The sequence below is a fragment of the Hipposideros armiger genome, unplaced genomic scaffold, assembly GCF_001890085.2.
Source record: "Hipposideros armiger isolate ML-2016 unplaced genomic scaffold, ASM189008v1 scaffold_168, whole genome shotgun sequence".
NCBI classification, from domain to species: domain Eukaryota; kingdom Metazoa; phylum Chordata; class Mammalia; order Chiroptera; family Hipposideridae; genus Hipposideros; species Hipposideros armiger.
In genome coordinates this window covers 105,136-114,785 of record NW_017731518.1, presented here as the reverse complement: position 1 = coordinate 114,785, position 9,650 = coordinate 105,136, and the positions used below count along the sequence as shown (strand labels likewise).

At 40.0% G+C, this 9,650-nt stretch overlaps 1 protein-coding gene across 3 annotated transcripts in view; it reads right to left on the bottom strand.

Annotated features, from left to right (window-relative positions):
- SLC41A2 (solute carrier family 41 member 2) overlaps positions 1-8,279 on the bottom strand; it is a 126,161-nt gene extending 117,882 nt beyond the window's left edge. Inside the window, exons 1-3 of one of the 3 annotated variants that reach the window (XM_019651891.1) lie at positions 8,188-8,278; positions 4,678-4,811; positions 1,723-1,794 (exon numbers count right to left, since the gene is read on the bottom strand). The gene's annotated coding sequence lies outside the window, so the exon portion shown is untranslated. Of the gene's footprint in view, positions 1-1,722; positions 1,795-4,677; positions 4,812-8,187 lie in introns of all 3 variants that reach the window. The other 2 variants (XM_019651894.1, XM_019651893.1) reach the window with 2 other exon arrangements.
- Positions 8,280-9,650: the final 1,371 nt, after the last annotated feature.

Genomic DNA, 9,650 nt, shown 5'->3' with positions numbered 1-9,650 from the left:
TTACAATCAGCAAATAAAACAGACTACCTTAATCCATGCCGTAAGGTTTATTCCGGACCAGAGAACCAAGTCTACCCAACCACAAAGGTGGAATGCATCATGAGTTTGCCTGGAGTTATTCTGAAACCTTATAATTTAGAAATACTAGAATCCAAGAATTTTCTATTTTCTTTTTAAAGAGAATTAGACTGTTACTGTAAAAATTCTTTATTAATTGTTTGTTATCTAAAAGATACAGAAAAGTGGCAGATATAATGAAGAAAATAGCAGGCCAGGCTTTAAACTCTGGGGCTACCTACTCATTTTGCTTTTTGGATCATATGTGGATATAACTGTCTGCTTTAAGTCCATGGAGAATACACTGGATAGTGATGAAAAAGATTTATATCCTCACTATATGTTCCTTTGGCTCTATTACTTTCCTACATTGTTTATACTTACCCTACCAGAAATATAAATAGCTTATCAAAACACCACTCTCAGACTAAAAAAAAACAAAAAACAAAAAAAACACTTCTTCAAAGAACTAGAAGACTCCATAAATCCTCCAAATCCATAAATCCTCCAAAATACATAAAAACTTAAACCCAAAGGAGCACAATCACCCATTTTAGAGAACATCAATACCACTTAAAGCAAAAAGAATAGACATCATTTATATGTACTTATCTCATATAATCCTTTTTTAAAAACCCTTGGAGATAGACCTGCTCACACATTACAGTAAATTTAGGAAACTTGAGTCTCAGAGAAGGTAAGTAATATGCCCAAGTTATAAAGTTAGTAAGACAGACACAGGACTTGAATTCACGACTGTCTGACTAACCCGCTAATGATACTAACCCGCTAATGATAAGGAAGACACAACAGGCCTTCTCTTGTGCTGTGATCCCTGTACATCAGTGTACGTGGTCATGGGGGACACAGATTACAGAACCCGGGTCCTTCCAGTGCCCCCTCCCAACTCTACTCATGCCCCGCACTGAATCCAGTAAATTGGATTCAAGTTATTTTTTAACATAGCTGATTGCTCAAGAGCGAAAACAGCTCCTTCCCGGTCTCATCCCTGACTCACAGGTACACGTTCTGTATTATCTTCTATTAATCAATCAATAAATGAACAAATAATTAACGAAGACCCAGAAATGTCACTGTATTATAAAATGCCCTTTTTATAAGATAGCATAGAAGAAGCCATGTATATCTTTAGTACCTGCACCCCAAATGTTCTTCCTTTATAATACATTGCTGCACTTTTTTACATGAAAGTCACCCCTTTACTTGTCTACGTGCTTTGATACAAAATTCTGCAGCGTCACCACTTAATATTATTCAAGGTATAGGTGTTCACTAAACACATTGTAAAAGGAGGAATAAACAAAACGATGGGCTGAACTTTACAGAGCAAGTAAGATTTAGAGAGATGGGGCGGGGGAGAAAGGGATGGGTATTCTAACACGGTGCATGGTGACCAGGCAGAAAACTGCTGGGCAATGAAGAGACAGGTCTGAGCAGATTCTCGTGACCAAGCAGCAAAACCGTCAACTGGGGAAGATCTGGAATTCCTGACTTCTTTTTCTAAATCAAGTCAACTGTTTTTCAACATTTAGTTTTAATGCAGAGGAATTCTTTGTTTAAATGAAATCTTATGTGAAATCCCAACATACAAAGCAGGGAAAAGCAAAGCAGTGCAGGTTCCCACCCACTCGGTTCCCACATTACCTCACTTGAGAAGACTCTGAAACAAACCCCTCCTTGGCGCACAGTATGAAAACCACTGGGTTAGAAAGAAGCCTGGAAGGACAGATACCAAAGTAAGTGCTCAGAGCACTGACCTCTAGAGAACTGGGTTGGCCTAGAATTGGTTGGGTCAAAAAGAACTTGAAATACCATTTTCACTTTTTAAAACTCTGCGTATTTTATATTATTTGAACTTTTGTTTATATTGAGCAATTTTACTTTTTAATTTAAATAGTAATAAATAAGATATCATTGCTCTAAAAAAGCATTTTCCATGGTTAAATTTCTTCAAGTGGATTGCCCCATTTTAATGAAGCATTTCCCTATAGCAGGGCATTTTCTTGACTAAATTATATTGCAGTGAAAATGAACATCTTTTTGCATAATACTTTCCCATATCTAGAATTATTTCCTTAGGATAAATTTATACTGGTTTCCATTTAAGTTCTGCGATGCATGGCTTAAAATAGGGCTTCTGCAGAACATAAAAATACAAAATTCAATGAGTTTTAAAAGCCATGCTATATTAGCAAATTTTGATTCTAGCATTCATGTTTAAGATACATAAAATCTAATTTACAAACTAATTAGCAAAGTTTCCACATCTCAAAAGTACATTAAAAAGAAATCTGATTCAGAGCTTGAAATTGCTCTACCTTTCATGAATGTTTCATAACTTCTCTTGCCACTTATCAAAACCATCCCTGAAAGAATTTTTCCTTCACAGTTGGGTTTCACAATCTAATTCTGTGAAGTCACAGTATTGTGACTGTACAATCATTCTCTGGCAACAAACTGACATAATTAAATTCTTATTTGTAAGTTCTTGGGGTATACAGATGTTCTATTTTTACTTCCTCTAAGATCAAAATCTATTTTCTGTTGCCTCTCCATTAATCTCATATGAGTGATACATTTTAATTTATTTCCTTTGTCCCCAGCCATCTTTATAAAAATACCTTTTAATAAGCACTCAGAGAATGCCTGCCTCTCTGTTCAAACAAAATATAAATGACTGCTGGAGTGCCTCCTCCTGTGACAAATTTGTTATTGCTCTGTACTCCTTGGGAGAAACCTCCAAATCAGAAAGTTTGATGTTGTTTTTCTTACCTCTACTACTATTTTAATACAACATAAGACTATCTTTTGTTAAATTATTTTTTTAAACAATGGAATGTGGTTCTGTCACATGATTCCAACTAGGAAAAAAAATTTTCTGGGAAAACAAACCAACCTTTTTCTTTTTCCAAAAGCAAGTATTACTAGAAACATCAAGGTCATTTCTCCTACTGTGTAAGAGTTTTCATATTAAGGGTATTTACACTCCATCAACAAAGATTCGCCTAGTCCCTACTGGGTCCCAGGCACTATGCTAAACGCCATAGATTCAACATGAATGAGACAAGATGCAAGACCTGCTCTTATAGATGTTTCAGTCTTAGTGCAAAGCCACTTAGGAAAACAAGGAATCTATGAAATGGAAAGGTCCAGTACAAAAATAGTGGAATGTTTCTTTAGAAAAAGATACTGGAACCAATTTTGGAATACTTGTAATACTGCACCAAGGAATTTGAAGTTTATATTCTAAGGACTAGGCACACAAAGGGATCTTAGAAAATATAAATCTAATCAGGCACTGATTAAAACTTTTCAGTGCCTTCTCATCTCCTCTAAGGTAAATCCAAAGTCTTTAATACGGTTAACCAAATCCTGCATAATCTCCCCACCTGCTCAACACCTTCACTTGTTCTCATACTGGATTTCTGGGTTCCTCTGATGTAGGGGTTATCTAACTTATACATCACAATCTAATAATTATCTATGTGTGACACATTCTTATTTTCTATTTTACTTCTTTTTTAAAACATACAGGTCACAATCCACTAAATTGATTTTACCATCTACTGGTAGGTTCCTAGGTGCCTGAAGCTTGAAAAATACTATAATACTTTGGTATACTACACTTGCACACTTTTTGGCCTTTCTACATGTCCTTTTTGCCTGAAACACTCTGGCTCACCCTCACTCTTCCCTTTTACCTGGCTACTTCATCTTCTACCTCTGTAGTCCTGAAACCAGAGGCCAAAGGAGTCCGGGGGCTCGAGCTGCCTGCGTCACTCAGCAAATAAACGGACACAGGATTTGGGCCATAGAATAAGTGTTTGTTATCAGAGCACTGGTGGTCTGAGAAGGCAGTGGGTTAACACCTCCAAAGACTGCCTTAACATTCTCAGACTGGCTTGGGGTTTTTAAGGGAAAATCTGGGCGTTCCTCCAGAGGCTACGTGATGGTTCCAGGGCTCTGCATGGAGCCTTCCCTCTGGCCACGTGATTCTATAGTGGAGTCAGCAACCCAGGAACAATGGTGGGATTAGCCTGGTAGACCACTGAGATTGTGACCAATAAGCCTAAGGGTATTAATCATAAGTTTCAGGTAATTTTCTAAAACAGGGAACTGGGTGGGGCAGGGGACAGTCCATGCTTAAACCACAGGGGGATGATCAATTGTTAAGCTACAGGTAGGTCAAGTAAAGGTGAGGCCAGAGACATGGAGAGGCCTCTACTGTGGGGATACCAACCAGGCCCTGTTTCAGCCCCAAGTATTCCATGCTTTCTAACATTTACTATGCTTTATTGTAACTGTACTTGTACTGGTTGCCTTTCTAGGCTATTAACTCCATGAGAGAAAGGACCCATTCTTGTTCACTGATGAATACCGAGGGTCTAGCCTAGTGCCTATGACATATTAGACACTTGACAAACATTTGAGGAGTAAAATGAGGAAATGGACTTGAATAATCTATATATTTAACCACACAATGAAATGATCATCCACTTAAAAACTGTTAAGTGATTTCCAAGAAAAACATCTTCTCAGTTGCAATTATACAAAAGATGATTAAGGTCCTAAGCTAGCTTATAAAGCGCTATTACTCACCAATACGCTTAGCTTTTAAGAAGATGGCTGCTGATTCCCCTCTCTGCAACAACAGAACTCAGGACTGAAGGGACACGCCTCTTTCTCGCCATCCCATCAGTGGTTCCTCCTCAGGAAAGTGACTTATCTAGTGGCTAAAATGGGGATAAAGGTCAATATTCCAGATAAGCCCATCCCTGAGCTTCCCCTGGCTCTGTTGGATTTGCACGCCTTCAAGGTGAGAAAGTTTTCCTTTCTATTCCAACTCCTGATGAGATAACGCTGAGGAAGGGCTTTCTCCTCCCAGAGGGAGAGAGACTTGCAGTTTTGTAGGTGCTAGTTTCATCTGGGCAGGTGAATTAAGAAGGACTAGAGAAAGCACATGTCTATGCTAAATTCTCCAATCCAGCTTTATCAGAAATAACAACTATATTTTAACCCTCAGCTGGCTTCTTGAATCTGATCTCACTTTGACCAGAATCTGGAGAGAGAAGGGGTGTAATTAGCACACTGAAAACCTTCAACATAAACAGTAGTAATCCCAGTCAACTTCTGGGTCCTAGGAGAAGACTGACTAGGCAGGGCGGAGCCGTGGGGGGGGGTGCAAAAGGGAAGAAAAATGAAATCAAGGTTTCTTCCACTTTTTCTATTTAGAGTTTTTCTTGAGCAAAAATGTCTATATAAGTTGAATCTGTCTTTCTAAAACACAGCTTGCCCTTTCTGATTCGTGCTTTGTTTTTCTCACCTTCCAGACCCCTGAGGCTGTCCAAAGATCTCCAGTTTCAACACCACACTTTTAGAAATAGAGCAAGTTTTGCCCAAACCTTCGAAATGTTCCATGATCCCATAGTTACCTCTCCTAGCCCCTCTCTAGTCAAAACTCTCATTTCCTCAACGCAGCTGATTAGGAGGAATGCAATCTGATTTAAGTCCATTCACATTAAGAAAGAATATCTGACTGATGGCCCTGACCTTTAAACCCTACTAAATATTTTTAAAATTTTTATTTTAAAGCTATAGTAATCTAACTACAGTAATTTCAGAGAGAAGATGAGGAGTGCCTAGAAGTCTACCATAAAGGAGGCAGGTCTGTTCTGACCAGCATGTTCCAGAGAGCACGTCCCAAAGTTGTTCCCACTTTTCACTGCCCCTGACTTTCAGTCCTTCTCAATAAGTGACACTAAAAATTCCAGGGTGCCGAGAAGGCCAACTTGAGAAAGCATTTGTAGCTACAGGAAATTTATATATCCATTGGGTAAGTCAGTAACAATCAGTATTAGGTTGGATAGGTTATAGTTTCAATATGTTTAATAACCATTCCGTGAGCTATAATAAAAATACATACTCAGGTTATATATTCAAATGATTAGCCTCATTCTATTAATGAAGTGGATGATGCATAAAAGGGTTAAAGAATGTTTCCATTGTCTGATAATTTGGTAGCAGCACTAGACTGCTCTTCACACACTTTTAATGAGTTACTTGTCCATTATTTCCACTTGGAACTCTTTATTTTCTATAACTCAGGAAAATTTTATTTTCTGTTATTCGGTAGTATACTTTTGAACAGTCATATTAGAGTAATAGAAAAATGGGCTTGAATTCCTGGGAGGCAAGTGTCATGTCTTTTTCAGTAGTTTTTGCTACGAAACACCTGAAGCTAATGCTGGATTTGTGTGCACTCCGAAATTAACCACGGAAGAAGCATTCATTCAGCTGAAAGTGGCTCTTCAGCGCCATCAAAAATATTTATTTGCCACCCACATATAAATATAATTGTAAAAACGCCTACACAACTTAGGAAAACAAGACCTTCCACTTTGCCTGAGAAGCATATGAAATTTTAATTGAGTAATTGGTGTTTGCTAAGTTGTATTAGTTTGTTTAGCTAGCCACCAAAATAAATTATTTGAAATTAAAGTGATGACTGGGACGTTTTTCTATAGAATATATCAAAACGCCAACTGTGTGTGGTCTCTTTTGACTCTAGTCGTGAACACACCTTTTGTGGCTTTTCTCAAAATACCAGAAAAGGGAAAGGGGCAGTAAGATGCCCAAGAATTGACAGGGTATTCTGGAAGACTTGGTGGTACTTACTTAACTTTCCCTAGTAGAAGCATTATGTTGCTTGATATCAGGTTGTCTATTTTAGTCAGTGCGAGCCCCCAAACCTAGACTTTTTGTCTACACATGAACATTGTAATTCAACAACAAAAAGACAAATAACCCAATTAAAATATGGGCCAAAGATCTGAATAGACATTGTTCCAGAAAAGATATATGAGTGGCCAATAAGCACATAAAAAGATGTTCAACATGATTAGTCATTAGGGAAATGCAAATCAATACCACCTCAGACCCACTAGGACGGCTATAATAAAAATTAGCCAATAGACAATAACAAGGGTTGCTGAGGACGCGGAGAAACTGGAGCCCTCATACACTGTTTGGTGAGAACGTAAAATGGTGCCGCTACCTTGGAAAAGTTTGGCAGCTCCTCAAAAGTTAAACATATTTGTGTATACCCAAGAGTAATGAAAGCATATGCTCACATAAAAATATACACAAATGTTCATCGTAGCATTACTCAATGGCCAAAAAGTGGAAACATCCTTAATGTCCATCAACTGGGGAATGGATAAGCGAAGTGTGCTGCTGGGGTACATTAATACAATGGAAAATTATCCAGCCATAAAAAAGAATAAAGTACTGATACATGATACAACACAGATGAACCTTGAAAATATGATGCTATGTTTAAGAAGCCACTTCCCCCAAAAAAACACATTATACAATTTCATTTCTATGAAATTTCCAGAATTGGGAAATCCAGAGACAGAAGGCAAATTAGTGGTTGCCAAAGGGTGGGGCAAAGGGGGAATTAGGAGTAACTACTAATGGGAAGAGAGTTTCATTTTGGGGTGATGGAAATGCTTTGGATAGTGGCGATAACTGCAAAACTCTGTGAATATACGACAAGCCAGACTTTAAAAGGAAGCGTTCTATAGTACGTAAAACATATCCATTTTTAATTGTTCGATTATAGCAAGATTACATACATCTGTAGTACACATGTAAATGTAATATATCTAATACATATGTATGGAATCTCTTTCATGAACATGTCAGGCTTCTTACTGAGGTGTACTTCCCATGTGTAATGAAAGGAATGAAGGAACACGGTGACTCAGAGCGACTGCCAACCCCTAAAGCAGCGGATCCGGGGTGTGCCCGAGCCTGCCTCGCATCCCTCTCCGTTCGTGCTCACCTTCCAGCCATCACTCCGCCGCCACCCGCTATCTCGCCCAGGTGCCCGGCTCCGCTGCGGGCGCCCAGAGCCGACCTGCCCTCCCGCCCGAGGTGGGGCAGGCGAGGCAGGCCCGGCTGGCGCGTCGCCCGCGGGCCGGGAGGGGGCACGGCAGCCTGGGCGGGCCCTGCCGCGCGGCCGCTCGCCGCTCCCCCAGTTCCCCCCTCCCCGCGCCCCGGCCACGGGGTCCCGAGCCCGGGTCCCGCCCCACCTCCCTCCAGTACCTGGGATGCGCCCGAACCCGGGGCCCCGGCCAAAGCCGAGACTTCCCCTCCATTACCACCTGCCTCGGGGCGCGGCGGCGGCGGCTGGATTGAGACGGGGGGACCCCGCCTCCTTGGACCCGACAGGGACACCTGGGGTGGGGGATGGATGGAGCATTCACCTAGNCTGTTTTAATATTCGTATTGCAGATTCTGTCATCTGTGCCATTTCTGGATCTATTTTTATTGATTTTTTTCTATTCTGTATGTATTATATTTTCCTGCTTATTTGTATATTTCATAATTTTTATTGGATGCTGGACATTTTGAATTTTATGTTGTCGTATGCTGGATTTTGTTTAATTCTGTTTAGAAGAACTACAGCTGGCCTAGCTTCAAGGGTTTTTAGCATGTACTCTTTCCAGAGAACCACAGAAATATTTGGATTCTCAGAATCATGGTTTATGCCACACATACAGGTCCTTGTTTTGCTCCACATGATCCATTAGTTAAAAACCAAAGCAGAACAAAACCTGGTCTCATCCTCCATTTAAGGTAATAGATTTAAATCTGCAGACACAGAATTTACTTTTAAAATTAATTTCTCTTTCTATCTGAAGGGGCATGAGAGGTCACATTTATTCATTATTTAGTATGTGCCAGCCACTGTGTGGAGCTTTGTATATCTGCAACTTCATTTAATCCTTCGAGCAGCCCTATTTTACAATTAAAAGCCATTTCTTGACTTTTACCACCATTTTTTTTTTCCATACTCTGGATAGTTTAGTTACTTGTTTAGATGTATCAGTGACAAGTTTTGAGCTAATTACGTGCTGGGCCTCTTTTGGGAGAGAAAGTGTTACCCTTGTTTGCTGACTCCCCTGTAGTTAGCATAGTACCTGGCAATTATCACCCGTCTCGCAGATGAGTAAACTGAGGTTTCAAGTGGTCAAATTAAATATTTCAGTTAGGACTCCTGTGGTTGTAAGTGACTGAAACCAAGCTCAGGTTGCCTTAATTAAAATAATAACAATAATAATAATAATAAGTAATCATAATAATAATTAATTATATCGGGTCCTGTTTATTAGGGAAAAATCCCTGGTGATTTTGGGTACATTTGCATCCAGGTGCTCAGTGTCATCAGGAGTTTGCTCTGCATCTCTGAGCTCTGCTTTCCTGGGTGCTGGTTTAATCCAGAGCAGGCTCTTTCCCCACCTGTGGCAAGTTGGCCAGGTTTTCAGAAGCTCCAGCCTTTCGTACAGCAGCTTGCTCAGTTACACGCTCACTCAGAAGTCTCTCTTTCTCAACAGTTCAAACAGAGTCCCAGCCTGATCTCTTATTGGCCTGACTAGATCACAGTGTCACTGTATATGTCACCTGAACCAAATCACGGGGGCCGAGGTTGTGGGCATGTAGGCATACCTGGGGTGAGGGACATGAGTGACTAAGAGTGGCAGAGCTTAAAAGAAAGAGGTTATTTT